Below are 20,397 nucleotides of genomic sequence, written 5' to 3'. Positions count from 1 at the left end.
ACACACACACACACACACACACACACACACACTTACCCAGTGTTTCTACTTGGCATGTGGGTGTGTGTTTTTTTTTTTTTTTTTAATCTGCTCAGCAATTTGGGAGTTTGCTTGGAACACAGATGAGTTAAGATAAAAAGCTGTTTTTCAAAAAATGTCCCTAGTAAGTAAAAATGAAGATACTATATCTGAATGAATGTGAAAAGTTGTCCCCTTGTATATTTTTAAAGCTTCCCAAACCATCCCCAGTTCTCAGCCAAACGCAGCCTACCCAGATTGTCTTTAGGAAAGTAGCAATTCACAGAGATTTGCAGTGAACCGTGCATCAAACTGCACTTTCTCTTCAGTTCCTGCTCACAGCTCCACCATTTTAGAATATGGTGAGATATGCCAGAGCCCTACCATCTGTTTAATGGGCTAATTATGTTTACCACATGCCTACTTCACAGGAATACCATGAGTGAGGTTGCCAAACATCATACAAATATATATGTTTGTATATATAGATATAAAAATATACACATAAATAAAATCATATACATATATAACAGCATCCAGCATTTCGGAGCTTCATTCTATCTTTTACTATCAGAGTATATCATGGCCCATCACGTAAGCCCAGCTAGGCAATGTCAGAGTTTATCATTAATTCATTGTGTGGCCATCAGACTGAGGGGGTTTGTGGATAGATGAAATTCAGATTCTATACACATAATCTCTGTCTGCCTGTTTTTGCTGTGCCCCATATTCTCCCTATTAAAATCTTGACATTTTAGCTTCATAATTAGTACAATCAAACTTTATTACACTATATGTTGCTATATCCCATGTCTTAACCTCTTCTTTTAAGAGAGTTCTTGCTTTTCCTTTATTAAGAAAAAGAAAAGAAAAGAAAGGTCAGGCCATTCTAAAACAATCCCTTCTGTATAAGACTCCAACTTTCCTTTACAAGGCCACAACTCTTATTTACAAAGTTACAGCTTTTCTCTTATGTACCATGGCGTCTATATTGGGCTTGTTCTTAAAGCCTTTCTTCCTTTGGTGAGGACCCTGCAACTGTTAACAGTCTTTTTCTCTGGTGTTCTCTGAGCACTTGCTAAATATGTGTTGTCAGTAATTCCTGGTTGTCACATAGGCTAGTTTTCACTCGCTAGCCATGAAAATTACCACTGGGCCCCAAGTTGGGTCAACATAAGCTGCTTCGTGGAAATGGGGCTTGAGCTAGGTGGCTCTTGAAAGATAGGAAGAATCTTGGGCAGTAAAGGGAGGCAAGCAGAGGGCATCCTAGGTGACGGGAATTAAACCAGCGAAGAAACAGGAGAGAGATGGAAAAGAGCAAGTCATGAGGAACTGGAGTGCCTAGTCAGGATATGATATAAGCTCCAGGTATTGGGTTTTCTGTGTGGCTCCTTTGTCTACGTAAAGCTAGCTCAGTAAATTCTGGACCTTCCTGGCGTTGAGGATGAAGTGGCCTGAGAAATATTGGGAGAAATAGACACGTCTGTACACAGACTGTAAACCCAATATGTAACATTCTCTTTGAAAAGGAAAAAACAGTAACTACATACAAAACTATCATCGAAGTAACATTTTATTTGGTCTTTTCTAAGATACAGGAGCATTTTAAAAAGCTTTTCTTTTTCCCTGAGTGTTACAGTGTTTTCTTACATTGCTTTCACTGAAGTAAATTATTCAAACAGAGCTGTTTTGTTTTATTTGTTTGTTTTGGTTTTTTGCAGCTTTATGCTTACCAGGGATTTCAACAAGTTGAAAGAGAAAAAATAGCCAGGACGTAAATATAGAAATAACTCAATCAGATAAGCTTGCATGAGAATGAGTGAGGGCTGGGATGAGGATAAGGAAGAATCTTCCTCAGGGCCTGGATGATCATGGTTTTATTCAATGTGTAAATCTGATCGAGAAGAGACATTGATATAGAAGGAAAGGGAGAATTATTCTCCTATTATTTTCCCACATATACTAGGAAAAAATGACATGATTATTTACTATATGACATCTAGAATCCAGAAACCTAAGCCTAATGCAAACCACAGAGACACAGATCAGGAGAAAGCAACATACTCACCAAAATGAGAGGAAGGGGGAATTGCTCTGTCTTCTTTCCTTACGTTAAAATCAGCAAATGTTAAATTGGAAAGAATCTTAAAGACCATCTCATCCAACACTCCCATTGTACATATGAGGAAAGTAAGGCTCAAGAGAAGCTTCATGAGTTGTAGGATCATTAACCTTACAGTTGCAGTTATTAACAAACATGGCCAGGGGACCTGGATCCTCCAATTTATAGTCAGATGCCTTCCAGCCAAACCATTCTGTCATCTCTAAAGTTTCTCTGAAATCAGTTTAGAGAACACTAACTTTGCCTTATTCCACCAGTGTTGTTTTAATGTCTCTTAATTGTCAAGCTTCTCAAATTGCTTTGGATTTAAGTTTCCTTTATAATAATTAATTGCTGGATTCTTATAAATGATGCTAAAAATTAAGGTGGGTTCTCAGAAGTATTCTGAGTATTCTACAAATAGGGAGAAGCTCACTAGATAAACATATATGCCTCTTTTTCCTAAGAATCATATCATTCCTGTAAAAATAGCGTGATCATATTATCAGACTTTTCGAAGTTTCTGGAGCTCCAGACATTTGTTGGAATGCGTAAATAGATCAGACCAGATCTGCTCATTTACCCCCTCAGAGCTGTCCCTGAGATGTTCTCAAACTGCTGTGCCTTTATAAGGAAGTCATTCCACTGACATCAGTATCACCAGCTCCTACATCATCAGCATTGCCAGTCACTACATACTGATTGCCTATCGGGTTCAAAAAAGGCTGGACTTGATACTGATATTTTGTTCAGTGTTAGAGGAGAAAGAACATGATGAGAGCCTGGCATAGCCCAGCTCCCTTCTGTGAATAAACAGTACATCACTGACAAGAGGCATTCAATAAATGCTTAATGAAAGGGGAGGGGGCACCTGGGTGGCACAATCGGTTAAGCGTCCAGCTCTTGATTTCGGCTTAGGTCATCTCATGGTTTGTGAGATCAAGCCCCACACTGGGCTTCATGCTGACAGCATGGACAGCATCCGCCATTTCTCTTTATTTTTTTTTTCCAATATATGAATTTTATTGTCAAATTGGTTTCCATACAACACCCAGTGCTCATCCCAAAAGGTGCCCTCCTCAATACCCATCCCCCACCCTCCCCTCCCTCCCACCCCCCATCAACCCCGCCATTTCTCTTTAAAAAAAAAACTCTCTAGATTATTTGGAAATATGAACTCTAAGCTTTTGATATAATGTCATGTGGTTTCTTGAACCACATGTGGTTATTATGATCTAGCTGTCAGCAACAATCCAGAAATGCTCATATTATTGCAATGCAAATAATATTAATAATCCACTTGCACATTTGAAATGTGTCTGGCCCACCAAGTCCTTGCTGAGGTACCAACCACACTACTGTTGAAGGAACTGACTAACATAGTACCCTGAAATTTCAGGTAAGTGTAATCCCCTCACAAACGCAGAGGAGAGCCTAATTTGAGGCTGAGAGGAGGAGAGGCAACCTGCCTGCTCTTCCAGAAGCAGGAATCATTCAGCAATATCATCACAGTAGTTAGAAGGGAAAGACTTTGATGAAGAAAACAGTGGCGTCTTGTGGCTATTCATATTAAACATTTAGTCGACCATTGTACCAACTCTAAGATCTATCTACTTTGCAAAGTGAATGAAATAAGCAGAAGATTCTAGCCCCGTCAGCCACATCCTACCACTGTGGTCCTGTTGTTAGGCGGGGTGATTTAGTGGTGACAATCCCTACCGTTATGCGTTTGTGTATTTGTGAGAAAAACCTAGAACTCATTTCCTCCAGAAGCCACATCCATATGGCCAGTAGCAAAGACCATCAGAGAACAGCAGTGGAGTTTTATTATGCACTCCAGCCAGATTTGCAAGTGGGGTTAATGAAACATTAGTAATTCTCCTTCTTCCTCTCTCTTCTCTTCTTTTTTATTCTTTTATTCTTTCTCTTCTTAAAACTATTTTTGCTTATGGATTTGTAAAGCATTCTAAAAGGAAAAGAGGCACAGTAAATCCTATTGTGAGGGAACACACACCACTTTGACATATAACCATATCCATACGCTGCTTTCTATCACTAAACAACTGATGAGCAGCAGACTAGCCCAGGTGCTGGTCTTCCAAATGGGTGTTTCCAAGGACAGTCTTTGGTTTCAACTAGCCTAGTCCACTGTTTCATGTTACTGAATAACCAAAAGAGAGAAGAAAGTTTTCCTTCTATAGGCCTAGCCCAAATGAGTGGCAGAATGTAGCCTCCATCTGTAATTTTCCATAAAGTCTTCCCCCAGTCCACTTTACACCATATTCAGAGCTGTGGGGCTCTTGGGAATGCACTCTCAAAAAGTAATGCCTGCAGTGATTGTTCTTAGGTTGGCCATGATGTGGCAGTAAGGAAATGGAGACATGCAAGTTGCAAATTTATATTATTTTTCCCTCGTACACTTTTTAACTTGCCATCTGGAGCCTAATGTTTTCCTCCAAATGGGTGGTTTAAAGACAACTTACCTTTATAATTTTTGAGTCATTTTTCAGCCTGTCCTGTTATTTGCTTTTTGGTAATCACTTTAACGGGTGGCTGAGTGGGGATCATGTACGAAAAGACCTCATCGTGTCTTACAAGGCAAAGATTAGGCTCATGGGAAAAATACAAGTCTTCAGATGCACGGGTTCTCTCTCCCAAAGAGAGTGGCTCAGATTACAGTGCCTGACACTGTATCACGGGCATAATGGGACACTGCAGCCGTGTTTTCAGTTGCTTTTCTCTCTCTGGAATTTTATGCAATGACGGTAGCCAAGAACCTTTGGAATCTCTCTCTCTCTCTCTGGTTGAGCAGAAAGGATAGGAGGAAAAGTCCTTTGAAAATCAAAGCTCGCTGGTGGTGGAGCAGCCAGCCCAATGAGACTTCTAACCCTCCTCCTACCACGTATACCTGCCTTCCGTCTTTGGGGTTTGGGCTTTTACACACAGCCATAGAATGTTAGAGAAGGTGTCTGTCTGTCATGTTTGGAGTTTCTTGCTATTTCGAATTCTTTGAAGAAGAATGCTTGTTTCCTTCAGTTTATGAAACAAACTCAGTTAAACATACCAGTCAGCAAGCCCGTGATGCACGATTACTCAATATATTGTAAAATTAAAAAAAAAATCAATTGTGCTGTCCCCTTTCTCCCTCTGCTCCTCCCTGTCTGTCTCCCTTTACTGTGAGGCACTGGGAGTAGTGTGTGTGTGTGTGTGTGTGTGTGTGTGTGTGTGTGTGTCTGGGAGGAAGACAGACTCCCTACCTGTAAATGGCTTGCTATTATTAGACGTTCAGTTACCAGGGGTTATGTAAGACAATTGAAGCTCTGTTTTTTAACAGAGACATGATTCATGCTGCTTGTAGTAACAGTAACCACCTCCAAACGAGACAGAAACCAGACGCAGACAAAGGCTGGAGAAATCAATGCCGACTCAGTACAGCCATTCTGCTGATACCCTCTGCCTTTCAATCAGAGCAGCACTTAGGTTATCAGGATAGGAGGCCCCTGCTCATTCTGGGTCTTTTCTGTCTCCTGGGGCTGTCAGGTAAAATCATGCAGGCTGCAGAGTCGTGCAAGAGAAAACTGGGCCTCGGGAGCAGTGCCGTCTGACCTTCCTCCCCAGCTCCCTGGACGTACTGTCCCCAGGGTCTCCCCAGTGTTTCAGAAACACCTGGAAGAACAGGGATTGTCACCTGCACTGTGGCTCAGAATCCTCTGTCGCTTCTACTCAGAGAGGTTGGAACTTGGAGGTTTGGCTCACCCACTCAAGGAACTTGGCTCAAGTGATGCTCTGTGACAGACTGGGAGAGGAGGGGATAGTGTGGGATTTGACTGATTTATTACAGCTTCTCCCAAAACCTGAATGGAAATGGACTGGGCTGTCAGCTCCCACACACACAGGGGACCCATTCCTAATTCTTCTAGTGCTCATTCTTTGAGACTACAATGATTCAGTGCTTCACAATGCAAACTACTTTCGCATACTCAGCTTACCTCAGCCCACAACCTTATAAGATAGGAAAAACACACATTTTGTAATCAATACTCTTTTACAGGTGAGATGCTTTATAGCTGGAAGGTAATTATGCCATTCATTGATTCCTTGCACTTGAGTTTATAATGTTCAGAAAAGTTAGTGACTTGGCTGTGGTCGCCTGGCTAATTCTTACCAGATCCAGAAGATGCACCAGATCTTCTGATTCTCCACCTAGTTCTCTGATTCTCAGATTCACTACAAAGCTTGTTGGCAGCCATGGTATTTTTAGGGGAAAAAATGAGGGAGGGTTCTTCTGAAAACCTTGGTTTTAAGACTAAGCTTTACTGCTCATTATCTAGGAAACTTAAACCTCTCTTCTCCACCTCAGTCTTCTCATCTAGGTAACTCATGATGGGGAGAACTCATTTTTAGAGAGTGTCCATGAAAGTACCACATAACCTTTAATGTGTCTAGATCAATGTAATGCATTGCCAATAGGTCCCCTGTCTCTTGCCACAGGTGACATCCAGGAGAAGGATGCAGAGATCTCAGACTTCACCCAGAACATAAAAGTAAACTACCTATTTTACTACAAAAAGAAGGAACTAAGATATTTTACTGTAAAGACAGCCCATGGCTCTCAGAAAACAGCATCCTTGACCCAATGGCCTATCACACATCCAAAAGTCAGGCCACCGTTCATTTTCACTCTCAAATGTGTAAATTGTCCAGAAAGACAACGCTAAAGGAGCATGGCAGAAAAATATCTAAGCCGTTTCGCTTTACCAACCCAATAATCTCCCACAATGAAAATTCCAGTTTTAAAAGCACTTATTTATTAATTACTACTAATAATAAATACTGTAATTTTTTCTCATGACTTTTAACTAAGGACCATAGAATTTTTACCATTATCCTACTATTTTCACACATTACATAATACAATCTATACCTATTTTAAAGTAAACATAAGTAAACATTTTCATTTATAAATAGTTTTTTTAACTAAGTCTTTGTTTGTATAACACTTTGCATCCAGGAAGGTAGCAAAATACTTCACAGACTGTACTTTAAATAAAACACATGTCCTCTTCTGCTAAAAGATGAATATCATTTGTTTCTGCTTTAGTTAGTTTTAAGGAAAAAAACTATACTCTTTCCCCTCATAATACTACTCCCTGACTAGACATCAAGACACCAAATTTCTAGTCCTAGCCTCACTACAAACTCAGTATTAGAGAACGCATTAAGTCCCAACTTCAGATAACAGCTAATCTGGAAAACGCAAAGCCTTTTAATACCTGGCGATTGCCTGAGACTTACAATTGCTGTTGCTCTTAAATGATGTGTCAGTAAAAGAACTTTATGAGAAAGATGGAATTCATTGTTTGGGGGTTGCATCTTGTGCTATGGTAGTAAAGCTGCCTTGACTTCTCCAATGTAACGTGTCTTCACAATGACCCAAAGAGAAAGAGAGTTGGAATATGAGTGAAAGGAAGAGTACTGTCAGTCCTTTGACATTCTGCAGGTGGTCGCTACATACTCTAGGTATCAGGCGCGTTGTAAGCAGTGAATGTTCACACACGACTGCCCCTGACTTCCCTGTAGAGGAAAACAGCCTTTTCTTTTTTATCAGGTTACCATGATTTCATGATCATGAATGTTAATCTCATCGTTGGTAGAGAGGCATCTGTTCTAGTGGTACCTTTTATAGGTCCTTGGATGTTCCTGGAGTATTTTACCCTTCTCCCCATTTGTTGTCAACTAATGCAAATTCCTGTTTTCACCCAAGAGCACAGATGCCTTTGCTCACCTTGGTCTAGTCTTTGTCTCCTCAAAGCATGTGTGTTACCATTCGAAGAGGTGATGATGGTAATGGTGGGTGGTATTTCTTCCCAACAAGGTGGTGGTACATTCCACCTGGTTCTGTAGCATACTAAACTCTCCCAATTGCTACAGAAATCAAATTCGGATCTACCATGTCCCAATGTTATCCATATGTATCTATGGCAACTTTTAATATGATTATAACCCCATACTATGCACAAAGGGCTCCACTGTGTGCTAGAGTTTCTGTAATGTACAAAACAAGATCCATGCCCTAGAGAATAGACACTCTCCCCAATGATACAGAAAACAGGCATTAGACTCTATGCATTTATTTTAGTGCTCAGGGAGTGGCAGAACTCAATATGGGCCAAGACAGTTTCACAAGGAAAAGTTTCATAAGGGATACATCATTTTGCATGGGCCTTGAAGAACGGGAAAGGCTTAGATGAGAAAAAGTGATAAAGGCACTAAACAGCCAAAATACTGTGTTCAGGGGCTCAGAAACACAAATGTGCTCAGTCTTTCTGACACCCTGTAAGTTAACTGGGCTAGACCAAATGGAGTATTGACAGAAAGGAAATCTGAGAGGGCCTATTTGGTATAGATTCAGTAAACTTACATGTCCAGGCTAAAGAATCTGGAACCAGGGATATCAATTAACCCATCTTTTCTCTAAGTATACTCTGAGGTTGATAAGTGTTCCCTCTAAAAAGGACAGGGGAATGGTTTGCAATCTAATAATTCTGGACAATGGTGGGGGGGTGTCTTCAGCACTTTACTATCCTTATGTGCATTATAAGTTTGCAAGAGAAACATATTGCCTACAGTGTTTCCTATATTTCTGTAACCAAAGAATTTTCTTTGGGGTGCATTTTTGAGTTCTAGTGTTCCATAAAACTCATTTTGAGATATACCACCTGGAAACATCTTGAAGGGCAGGAGTTGGAGGCAGGGCAAAACACTATCTTGTGATGATTAATCTGGTACTATTATGAATGGATATGTCATCGACTACAGAGAAGAAGATATCATTGATGGGACCAAAGGGAAGGAGAAAGATCAGAAGAAAAGAAGATAACCTCCAGCATATGGAGAGAGTGTGGGAAGAGGCATAGATATATCTTGAAGAGCAAAATGATGAAAATCCAGAGATATCAGAGAAGAAGATAAGAGCCAATGAGCTTACCACACTGGATGGTCTAGATCATCTTACCAATGTAGGAGGCAAGGTCATCAACTGAAGAAGAGAATGGAGCATGAACTTGGTGAAGTAGGACGTATTAAGAAAAACTACTGGAGGGGCGCCTGGGTGGCTCAGTCGGTTAAGCGTCCGACTTTGGCTCAGATCATGATCTCACGGTCCGTGAGTTCGAGCCCCACGTCAGGCTCTGTGCTGACAGCTCAGAGCCTGGAGCCTGCTTCAGATTCTGTGTCTCCCTCTCTCTCTGACCCTCCCCCATTCATGCTCTGTCTCAAAAATAAATAAACATTAAAAAAAATTAAAAAAAAGAAAAACTACTGGAGATTTGTATTTAGAAGCAACGCTGAGCAGGAGTGAGGGTCCAGATGACATGCATGTGTCAGGTTTTGTACTGAGGGCGGGAGAGAATGATACGTGGTGATGGATTCATGGTTGAAGAACACAAGAAAAGACCCTGTATACAGAGGGTCGGGGATCAAGGAAATCTGAAAGGTTATTGAGAACAATGTTGAAATGGTTGATCATAGAGTAAGGCCAGGCTGGACATAGATATCCAGTGAAGTCAGCCGGGGCCTACTAATGGCCAGGTGAAAAGAGTTGATTCCTTAGGCATTAAGGAAGGGGGTTCTCAAGCTGGGGTTGGAGCATTTGATGTCAAATGTGAAGCCTTAAAGAGTACATTGGAACGAAGATGAGGGGTATAAAGTCACTGGAGAAGGTGGTGGTAAAAATCCATGGGGGAAAATGGTAATGAGTTTTGTACTAAAGTATCGATCGAAATAGAGGGAAAATATAAATCAAATGTGGAAGGTTTGGGCGAAGGTTAAAAACAGGTTCAAGAAAGCAGCAGAGAACCATGATGCAGAATCTAGTATAAAGCTATGGCAAGCACCCCAATGAACAGGAGTGGGATGCAGGCAGGAGATCACAAGCTAGGTGTAGATGAAGATTCAGAGCACTGTGATTAAAACCTGGCCTTAAAGCCCAGCTTTGCTACCCTCTCTGGCTTTATGACCTATGGTATATATTTTTCACCTTTCCTAAATGTCAGTTTTCTCATCTATAAAATCAGAATATAATCTCTACCCCCAAAGTGATTATAAGAAATGAAACTAAACAATGTATGAAAAGTGCCAAGCACAATACCTGCCACACAGCATTTAGTTAACAGCATCCAGGTTACAATGGAGGTGATGGAAGCAAGAAAAGTGGAGTGATGTTCACTCTGGAGACAGTGACAGTGTGTTCTCCAGGGTAATGTCATTTTGATATTCTTGGTGCCTATTTTCTCCATTTAGCCACAACCTGTAATGACTAGTCCAGAAAACATACTCAGTACAAGAAGCAAGGTATAGATAACTCCACTATAACACAAATATGCTGCACCATAGATCGAGTCTGTGTTGGAGTCCTCATTATATAGTTTCAAATGACCTTTCTGCCAGGACCTGTGGCAGACTTTCTGCTCAGAAAGATTCCAGAGTCGAGTGACTTAGAGAAGGAGTTCTCATCACCAGTCATTCATTAAAACCAGAAAAATTATTACCATCTGTATACGTATGTATACATATGTATATATCCATATATGATACGTATGTATTGAGATACATATCTGTCACCTGATCGCAAAGATCTCTTATTTTGAAAACAAGAATCAACTGTACCGGATAGCTCCATGTCTCCTGGGACATGCAAGTGTTATTAACAGAGTTTGTGAATTGTCAAAGAGGAATCCAGAGGTCTCTATGGAGAAAATTAACATAGATTTTATGTGACAAACAGCAGGACCTTCTATTTGCAGGGCCATCCCAGGGGTCTTCAAGCTATCAGAGGTATTTCTTCTGGACATGGGTTAACTAGTGGCTATTAAAGAGCTAAAATATTTTAAAGTAAAACATTTCTTACAACATTGGAAAGCTGAAGATGATGGGGTTCCTGACTTGTTTGCCTGGCCATGATGCCTTCAGTGCCTTATTCTTTGAATGGTTTTTCTCACCACTTTCCAGAGGGGTGGGATTAGTGATGTAGACTTGGGAATTCATTTGAGGTGATTAGTTAAATAGTTAAAAGTCAAATAGATTTCTTTAACAGGTTTAATGGTTTAACAGGTTGATGAGCAACTTAATTCTCACATCCTTCTTCTCAGGGGACTATTAGAGTTTTAAAGGCCCTTAAAAATCATAGAATCCACGTTTTCTGGAAAATGGAAAATGCTGAGCCTCCTACAGGTTAAATGACTCATCCAAGGTCATCCAGCTGGTTCTATCATTTCACTTTCCCTTTTCATCCTCTTGCTCTCTTTAACTCTCCCTCCTTTTTTCTCTCACCAATATTTTGTGTCCTACAACCACCTCTCTGCCAATTATTTCTTGGATTTATCCCACCTTTGTAAAATTTCCTAGCCTCAAATTATGAGACAGTGGGTCTTTGCCAATTAGGAAACCCTCACCACTAATTCCTCACTACATTTGGGGCAAAGAAAGGAGGGAAGTGGAACAATTTTAAATTTACTGTGATCTTTGAGACAGCTTTATCTACACCTGGGAATTGCTGTTAGACAATTAAGGTTAGTAAAGCTCATTGAATTTCTCAGAGGAAAGGTGTTATTTGAATTATTACCAGATAATTATTGTTAAAAATAACAATAATGTAAAAAATAGGAACTTTACATGTTAGAGGCATTATCATTTTAATTTCCAATGGGGTTAGTGGAGCCCTGGGGGATCGAGGAACAATTTTTTTTTTTTTTTTCATAATGTGCTCTACGCCAGAAACTCCTTGAATTCTGTCTAATGCCTGATGACCTGACAAACTGGCCCAGAATCAGAAGCCGGTCATGCCGTGTGTGCTGTTAGCCAAGTTATTCAGCTTGAACTGCTCCTTCGAAAACAGTAGGAAGGCAAGAGTCAGACATAAGACCTGTGGTACCCAGACCAGTGTCATCGGCATTACCTGGGAGTTTTCTAGAAATGCAGAATCACAGACTCAGTCCCAGACATGCTGAATCAGAAATCCTGAATGATTCATTTGTTCATTAGCGTTTGAGAAGGCCGATATAAGATGTTCTCATCTTCAAATAGAAAGGAGCTAGGAGGAAGCTCCATTTATTGATAGTTTCTGAAAGAGTTCCTTCACCTGAGGTCTGTGCTCCCGGTTTTTGTGTTTCCAGTGGCTCTGAATCATCATGGAAATAGCATAAGCCTCTTTCTTGTGCTGAGGTCACAGTGGGAACTAGAAATGTGTCCATGCTGTGTTGGAACAGTTGTATAATTAAAAAAAAATAATAATAACCCAGATTTAAAGTCAGAGGGATCGGGCTCATATCTGACCTTGAATTCTGACCTCACTATCCGTGGCTTTCTAATCTTGGAGTGGTTACTTGAGCTCTCTTAGTCTCACTTTTCCTCATCTGTCAAATGGGCATGCTAATACCTTCAGCACAACATTGCTGTAGGGATTAAGTGAGGATGTATTTATGTGTAAAAATTCCCCATGTCATCCCTAACAAAAATGTAAACATCTAACAAATGGTAGCTATTATTGTTACTATTATCTTTTTTGTAAGCTTTGGTCACAAAGGCCCCGTCTGTCATTTTAGAATGCTTTGGCTTGATTTCCAAAGAATGGGAGGAGCCACAGTGAAATGAGACCTCCACAGAAAATTCCATGCAGTGATCTGCGGCAGTGTGTTACATAACGGCTCTTCTCTCCAAGGGCTTGCAAGACAGAGCTACAGAGACATCAACAACAATAAAACAGACTGGAGTGGAAATGACCCACTGTCTCCCCTGCCTCTGACACCATCAAGAACTTTGCCAGCTGGGTTCCAAGAGCAGATTCGTTATTACAGTGATGATGTAAGAGGCAGAGAGAACAGCTAGATTTCCAGATTCTGGGAAGCATGCATAGCCCCAGTAGCCTCTCAAGATGATCTTTTGCTAACTAATTTGGGTGTAAATTTTAAAAAATAAAAAATAAAATTTAAAAAAAGATGATCTTTTGACTTAAAATATGAGTACATTGGATATGGAAAGCCGTTGCATAGAATAAATATGAAACCTCATGAAGGCATTTTCACGGAGTGTTTTTTTTTTTCAATGCTTTATTTATTTTTGAGAGAGACAAAGTGCAAGCAGGGAAGGGGCAGAGAGAGAGGAGAGAGGAAGACAGAATCCGAAGCAGGCTCCAGGCTCCGAGCTGTCAGCACAGAGCCCGATGCGGGGCTCGAACCCACGGACCATGAGATCATGACCTGAGCCAAAGTCTGACGCTTAACCGACTGAGCCACCGAGGTGCCCCTCGTGGAGTCTTTTTTAGAGCCGAACCACCCTCTAAGCAACAACATATACCACACTGTGCAGTAGTTCTGACTAATAGCCCCTTAGGTGTGTGGTGAGGCATGCAGGGAAGTAAGAAGGGGGATTAGGTGACAGGCTGCCAAAAAATGAAAGGAAGATTACAGCAGTGGGATGTGAGGCTAAGAAAGGGGAGTTTGAGTAAAGAACAGAAAGATTCTGTCTCCATTTAATTATAAAATGCACAACTTAAATCAAATGTTAGGCATATTTAAAATGTACACTTATCTAATTACACAATGAATTTGTATGCTTTCAGGTGATTTTTCATTGCAATGTACTAGACATATCAGTGAGTGATACCCTTTATCATTTTAATGTAGTTGCCAGGGGGAGAAAAGAGAAGGAAGCTATATCTGGTGAAGTGTTGATAACCTGTCTGGCCATAAGATGGTTTAGTAAGAACTATAGAGAGCTCTTGAGCCCAATTTGCTGTTTATGTGGCTACTGGGGTGTTGCTATTGAATGGATGTCTCGATTCATAGCATGGCTCCACCATACTGGCCAAAAAGAATATGATTAATAGTACCAAGGTTTTCCTCCAGTGAGTAACAATGAGTAAGTACTCACCTGAGAGAGGCAGATGAGGTCTTATAGCACTGTAGGCTACCATTTAAGAGCCCAGCTTTCCTGCCAAGTGAACACTACGGAGATTCCTGGAAAAGCCTGTTTTTTTTTCACCTAGGTGAACACTGTCATCCCCATGTGTTTACTGGGTGGAGATTTTCATCTTTGGGTGAGAGGAAAGGATTCTGGTTGAGGATGAGGATAAAAAGGAGATTAAGCAATTACTGTTTCTCCTATCATGAGAGGAAAGAAAGTTAGAACAGACCTGGGAGCACTCACCTATGCATTTCCACAGTGTCGTGACACAAGGAGAGAAAAATAAGTGACAGTGTAAACAAACTTATAGGATAAATCCCACACAAAACTAGGTGGAAAAAGTACTGATGTGGGTTGCATTATAGCAGGAATGCCAACAGCCTCTGGTTCCACAAGGTGAGAATTTAACCATAGAATTACTATGGCATGTTTTCACCAAGAACTTTAGCTGAGCCCACTGCTTTTCTAAAGCATGAGGAATTTCTTCATCCTGGTTTTCACCCTGAGTTTATCACCCCAGTGGTGTTTGCAATATTTTCATAATTGTCTCTGTGGATCATGTTAGAAAGGTTTGCTTCCTTGTTCTTTGAAATCCACCTCGTTTTTTTTTAACGTCATTTATCTATAAAAGGGTATTTATTATTTCAGTTTATTGAAGTGAACAAGTTAAACAAAATTCTTTGTATCTTGGAACCCAGTATATGCTTGCTGGCTGTGTACCCCATTAGCCCCTCACTCTCTCTGATCTGGTCACTGTCAACGGTCTTCTGGGCCTATTGGTGCCGAGCAAGCAGGGATAGATATTTAAAGATTCGTAACCTTTTCTATCAGTTATTGCTGCTCAACCAGGAACAGGGATGTGGCCTTGAGCAAGTAAGTTCCCTTAATCTCATCTGAAAAATGAGAGGTGATGAACTTTCATGTCTTTCCAATTCAGTCTCCATTCCATGAATCTAAGCAAGAATTTTGATTCCTTTTAACTTTGGTTCAGCAGACACCAGCCGAGCGCAAGTCTGTGTGCAAGACATTGCACACTACAGGGGCACACCAAGTAAAAACTGTCTCTACTTCCTAGGAGCTTATAGAGAAGGAGCCAAATTACATAAATAACAATCCGAGTCCGTAGAACGTGCAAAGGGAGTAGTGCAGAAAGTGCTTGAGGACTCAGGGCACTTTCCTTTGGGAAAGGCTTCATAAATGAGGTGGAATTTGGATGCAAAAGAACGGAACTTTGCTGCTGTGTAGGAGTAAAGGAGTAGAAATTAGACTGGGGCTATCTTGTAGAGGCCTTGAATACCAAACTGAGAAGTTTGAATTTAATCCACTAGGCAAAGAGCAAAGGAATAATATGTTTAGAACGGTACTGGAGGAAAATTAATGTGGTATTGGTGTGAAGGACTGGCTAGAGGTAAAAAGGACCTGGAGGAAGCAAAGCCATAGGGAGGCCCTGGCATGAGCCCAGGCTCAGGTGATAAAGGGACAAATAGGTGTTGGGATAGAAAGTAGGTGTTGATTTAGGAAGCACGGCCTCAGCACAAACCACATCTCTTGGCAGCTGATTGGATGTGAGAAGCAAAAGAAAAGGAGGCATTGAAGATGACTCCTCCATGGTAGGACCAAGTAACTGGGTGAAGAGGGTACCGATTGATGGCAGGAAATGGGAATATAGTTTGAGGGAAGGCAATGAATTCTGTTTTAAACTTTCTGAATTAGACGTGCCTGTGCTGTATTTGATGGAGGTGCGAGGTTAGTGGCCCTACCTTATTCATCTTTTCCCGGTGCCTGATAGATGCTAAGCAAACACGCATGAATGAATAGATGAATGAATGAATGAATGAATGAACGAATGAACAAATGAGTGAATGAACCAATAACCAGAGGCTATTAAGAATGTGGATCTGGAGCTCTGTAGACAAGCAAGAACTAAAGATAGTCATGTGGGTGTTCGCTATGGAGAAGTAATTGTTGAGTTCATGGAGGGTGGGTGTAGGCAAAGCCTGAGAAGAGAATCTTAAGGAATAGGTACATTTAGGGAACAGGAGAAAGAAGACAAGCCAGCAAAGGAGGCAGAGGAGAGAACTGAGAGGTGGGAGGAAAGTCAGGATAATGCAGTGTTCCAGTGAGAAGGGAGGACAGTTTCGGGAATAAGGTGGTTATCAGGGCTCCGTGTGGCCAAAGGGGCAAGACCTGGGGAAGGACCTCTGGTGTGAGGCTGGAGACAATCAGAGGTCAGTCCTGTAGCCCCTAAGGCTGAGAGCCACAGGTTAGAGGACACAGGAGACAGTGGAGGTTCCATATTATAGGGTGGAGTCACAGTAAGAGCTCAGACCTTGGCCAGGCCAGTGGTGGTTTTAGAACAGGTAAGAACTAGGCACCAAAGCAGGAGGGGCTACAGTGGAGTCAAGGACACCAGAAGAAGAGCTGGCTTGGCAAGGTTGAAGGACACCCCACCCTCCCCCATCTTCCAAGCAGGCTTGTATCTCCTCACCACAAAATCAACTCCATCTGCACAGACAGGGTGTGGTGGAAGATCCCAGACCACTCCGGCCGTCAGGTGGGCACCCTGAGAACGGACCCTGGGTGACATCCTCTTTTCTTCCTCTGCCTCCCCTGTCGTGCTGCTCTCTGGTGCAAACGTGCAGGCCCAGACTCTTACCTGAGTCCCATCAACGTGAATGATCTGTCTCCATCAACGTGAATGTCTCCATCAACGTGAATGATCACCATCACCTATCATTTAACAGCCTGTCTTTCTTTCTTGTCTGCTCTAGATGCAGCCGCTCTCTGTTCCCTGCCCCAATGAACATCTGCACTAGGCCCAAGCCTTGGAGTGATTTACCTGAAGAGTGACACCATTGATTTGGAAACTACTGTGAGTACACCCTGCCTCCAACGAAAGGCTTCTTAGTTCGCCCAGTTTAAAAAACAAACAAACAAACAAAACTCACACAGTTGTAACTTTCATGCAGATGAAAGTTTAGATGGCTTCGTGTCTGGAACACAGTGAGGTCACCAGACTCAGTCGTGGGGTGCCTGCCACGCCCGCCCTGAGCAGCATCGCGCCCTCCTCACCAGAGGGCTGTGCTGAGCCAGACCCGGGCAGACCTTGCAGGGCCCGGTGCTCTTCTGCCTGGTCGTCTGCACCCCCACCCGAAGCGATGGTGGCTCCCGCGCCCCCTCTTTGCCTCTCGTCACCTTCTGTTGACTCTCACCGCAGCTTGTCATTTCATGCCACCCTGCTCAGATCCATGAGCCAGCTCTGTCGTCTGCATCTGCCTGTTGTCCGAGTTGCATGCCGGCACTGGGCTGTTGCTTCCTTGCTCCTTTAGGAGGCCAACGCTTTCCCTGTGGACTCTGGGCTCCTCAGCCACGTCTCGCAGCCATTGCTTCCAGCTCAACCTTGCCCTCTGGATGCATGGCTGTGTGAGTGTGATTTAGTTTCCTCTGTGTCAGCCATTGATGTAGGAGAAGTACAGCCCTTACAAGGCAAGGTGCAGAAATAAGTTGGGGTGGGAGATATGATGCCTCCAGGAAAACACTTAGTTTGGTATCAAGTATTCATTAACCGATGCTAAAAGTAACAGATGAATATATGCTTTTTTTTTTCCTGGAAAAGCCAGAAATTTAAATTATTTAGAGGCTATGCCTGCAAAATAGCTTAATTATACATTTTAGGACAAAACCTCGTTCTAGTTGTGTTTTTGAGCTTTCCTGTATGGTATGAGGCAGGTAATGGGATGGTGTTTTACAGACATCTCTGTTACTGGAAAACACTAACCCTGGGAGACTAACATCCCTCTTAGGCTTTCAGGCAGGATTTTCACATTCCTATTTTCTACGTCTTTAGCTATTCTGGCATAAATCATACCCAAAAGGATAAAGCTGGTGTTTTTGTTTTGTTTTGTTTTGTTTTTTTGCATTGCTTTTCACCTTTAATGCTTTCAGTCACCTGGATGGTGATTGGTGGTAGTGGCTGTGTAGGTGACAGGCAGGCTTGCCTGGACAGCACAGACATGGGGACCATCAGAGTGATCTGCAGTACTCCTGGGGACCAAAGATATGACGAAGAGCAAAAATAGTTTCTTCAGGGGCTGCTGGTAGCTCAGTTGGTGGAGCATCTGACTCTTGACCTCAGCACAGGTTCTGATCTGAGGGTTGTGAGTCCCTGCTGTGCTGGGCATGAAGCCTACTTAAAAAAAAAAAAAAAAATTCTTTATATCCAGGCAAGGAACTTACTTGTATGAACACCTTCATTCATCCTTAAGTTTTAGTGCAAGGAGTGCCTTAGAAATTCCCACATCTGGATGGTCTTGTGGGTTTTTCTGCATCCCAGAATAACTATGCTGGTGCCAGTGGCACAGCTGTGCTAGGGTATAGCTGGGATTCCCAGGTTCTGTATCCTTTGGGAGAAGGAAGAGTCTTTACCACTCCTACCTTCCTGCAGAGAACTGTGATCCAGACCCAGAAATCAGGACTTACAGTGTCCTGAAAAACACAAGTGAGCATCCGTTTCTGCCCTAGGAAACATTTTACCTATGTGGCAACACCTGCTTTCATGCTTTACAGGTCCTACCAGGGACATATTGGGCTGTAACTTTTGCAGGCTCTGCTTTTCAGAAACTCGGCTCTCTCATATATAAAGAAGAAACAGCAATAAAACTTACATACTTGCTAGGTACCAAACCACTAAGGTGAATAAAGTATAAAAATGTGGACTAATTACAAAAATATGCCCTTCAGTGGGTTGACAGTACCCTGGGCCAGTCTCAAGGCTTGGGGGTGAGTACGGAGGGCACAAGTGTTAGATTTGAAAACCTGCCCACTCCCATACCACCTGCACAGCCACGCTCAGCAGCCCTGCCTACTTATCTGGATTGTTATGATAATTAAGTGAGATAATATGTGTATAATGTCTGACACATCGGAAGTGAATATATTTACTTGACCAGCTAAAATTCACTGGGCATTTACTATGTTGCAGACACAGCTCTAAGGACTAGAGATGTGGCAGCAAACAAACCAAAAATCCCCACTCTCACGGAGCCCGCGTTCGGCAAGGTATTGATTTGTCCAGCCCCCTAACTGCAGTTCTGACTAGACTAAATGCCACACCTTCCTGGCCCCTTCCATTTAAGTTTAAAGCTGAGAGTAACAGCTTTCCCCCGCTGCTAGCCTGGTGGTGCTTCACCATCCCTCGAACGCCCCTTTACCTCCTCTGCACCTCAGTATACAGTCCTTATAGTAAACCCTCTCCGGCTAAAACCTTTGAGTGTGCCAGCTGTTTCTTGCCAGGATCCTGACTGACACAGCGAGGGAGAAATACGCTGAAAAACATTATAAATCAGCCTTGCCACGAAGGTTGAAAAAATCAAGAGAATAAAATGTTTTCATTATGAAAGCATCTTAAATTGACCTGGGAACATTAGAGTAGTAAAGGGATAAGTTGTAAGTAGACATGATAAGTGAGAATCCCAGGGGTTTACCTCAGTGCATGGACCATAGTGCTCAGGTTTGATAGACTTCCATGGTCCAGGTGCAGCTTGCTTAACCCTCAACTTCAAAAGGAGCTTTTGGTATAGGAGCAACAATGACAGACAGGTGAACAGAAAGACAGTGTCAGGAGGGTAATACAGTAAGATCAAAGTGTTGAAGGGGAGATTGCTTATCCTAGCATTCTTTCCATCTTTGCTACAATTACAGTCCATTGTCCCTGCCCGAGTCCAGACATTAAAAAAGATTACTAAGATAAAGGAAGTGCCTTCTTATAGCTGAGACGATGAAAACCATAGAACTGATGCTCTCAGAGCTACCATCATTGGGCACTGACCATGTGCCGTCACTCTGCCAATCACTTGACATGAATGATCTCATTTAATCCTCACATCAGCCCAAGGAGGTAGGTATTATTACTCCATTGTTTCCACTGAGGCCCAGAGAAACACAGTAATTTGCCTAGGGCACACAGCTACTTGATGGTAGGACTGTGTTCCTCTCCTCTTCCCCCCTCCCCAAATACTCTCTTGATCTTTTCCAATGGTTTTTGGGGAAAGAGAATAAGGAAATGGTTACCATTCCCCCCAAAATTGAGGGGAAAGCATCATTGGTCTAAATTGTCATGATTCAATGACTGAGTAATTATTTATCAAAAGGAGATTCTGACTAATTCTTTCCTATCCATCCAGGCTGATAAGTGGAAGGCATGTTAATGTGCAGGAGAGGGTGGGAGCCCAGTGAAGAGAGAAAATTGGGAGAGGGAGATGGAAGAGAGCACTCGCCTCTCAACAGCCCCAGGAGCCTGATAAGAGCTCACACGGATA

The 20,397-nt window shown here is 42.2% G+C and overlaps 1 protein-coding gene across 44 annotated transcripts in view; it reads left to right on the top strand.

Moving 5' to 3' along the window:
- Nucleotides 1-20,397, top strand: part of ZBTB20 (zinc finger and BTB domain containing 20) — a 775,662-nt gene that overhangs the window by 696,430 nt on the left and 58,835 nt on the right. For all 44 annotated transcript variants that reach the window (XM_019448059.2, XM_053903377.1, XM_019448044.2 and 41 more), the window contains one exon: nucleotides 16,852-16,952. The gene's annotated coding sequence lies outside the window, so the exon portion shown is untranslated. The remainder of the gene's footprint in view (nucleotides 1-16,851; nucleotides 16,953-20,397) is intronic.

This window comes from Panthera pardus, unplaced genomic scaffold, assembly GCF_024362965.1.
Source record: "Panthera pardus isolate Hobbes unplaced genomic scaffold, ASM2436296v1 HiC_scaffold_16, whole genome shotgun sequence".
Lineage (NCBI taxonomy): Eukaryota > Metazoa > Chordata > Mammalia > Carnivora > Felidae > Panthera > Panthera pardus.
This window is presented reverse-complemented; position numbering and strand designations above follow the sequence as displayed.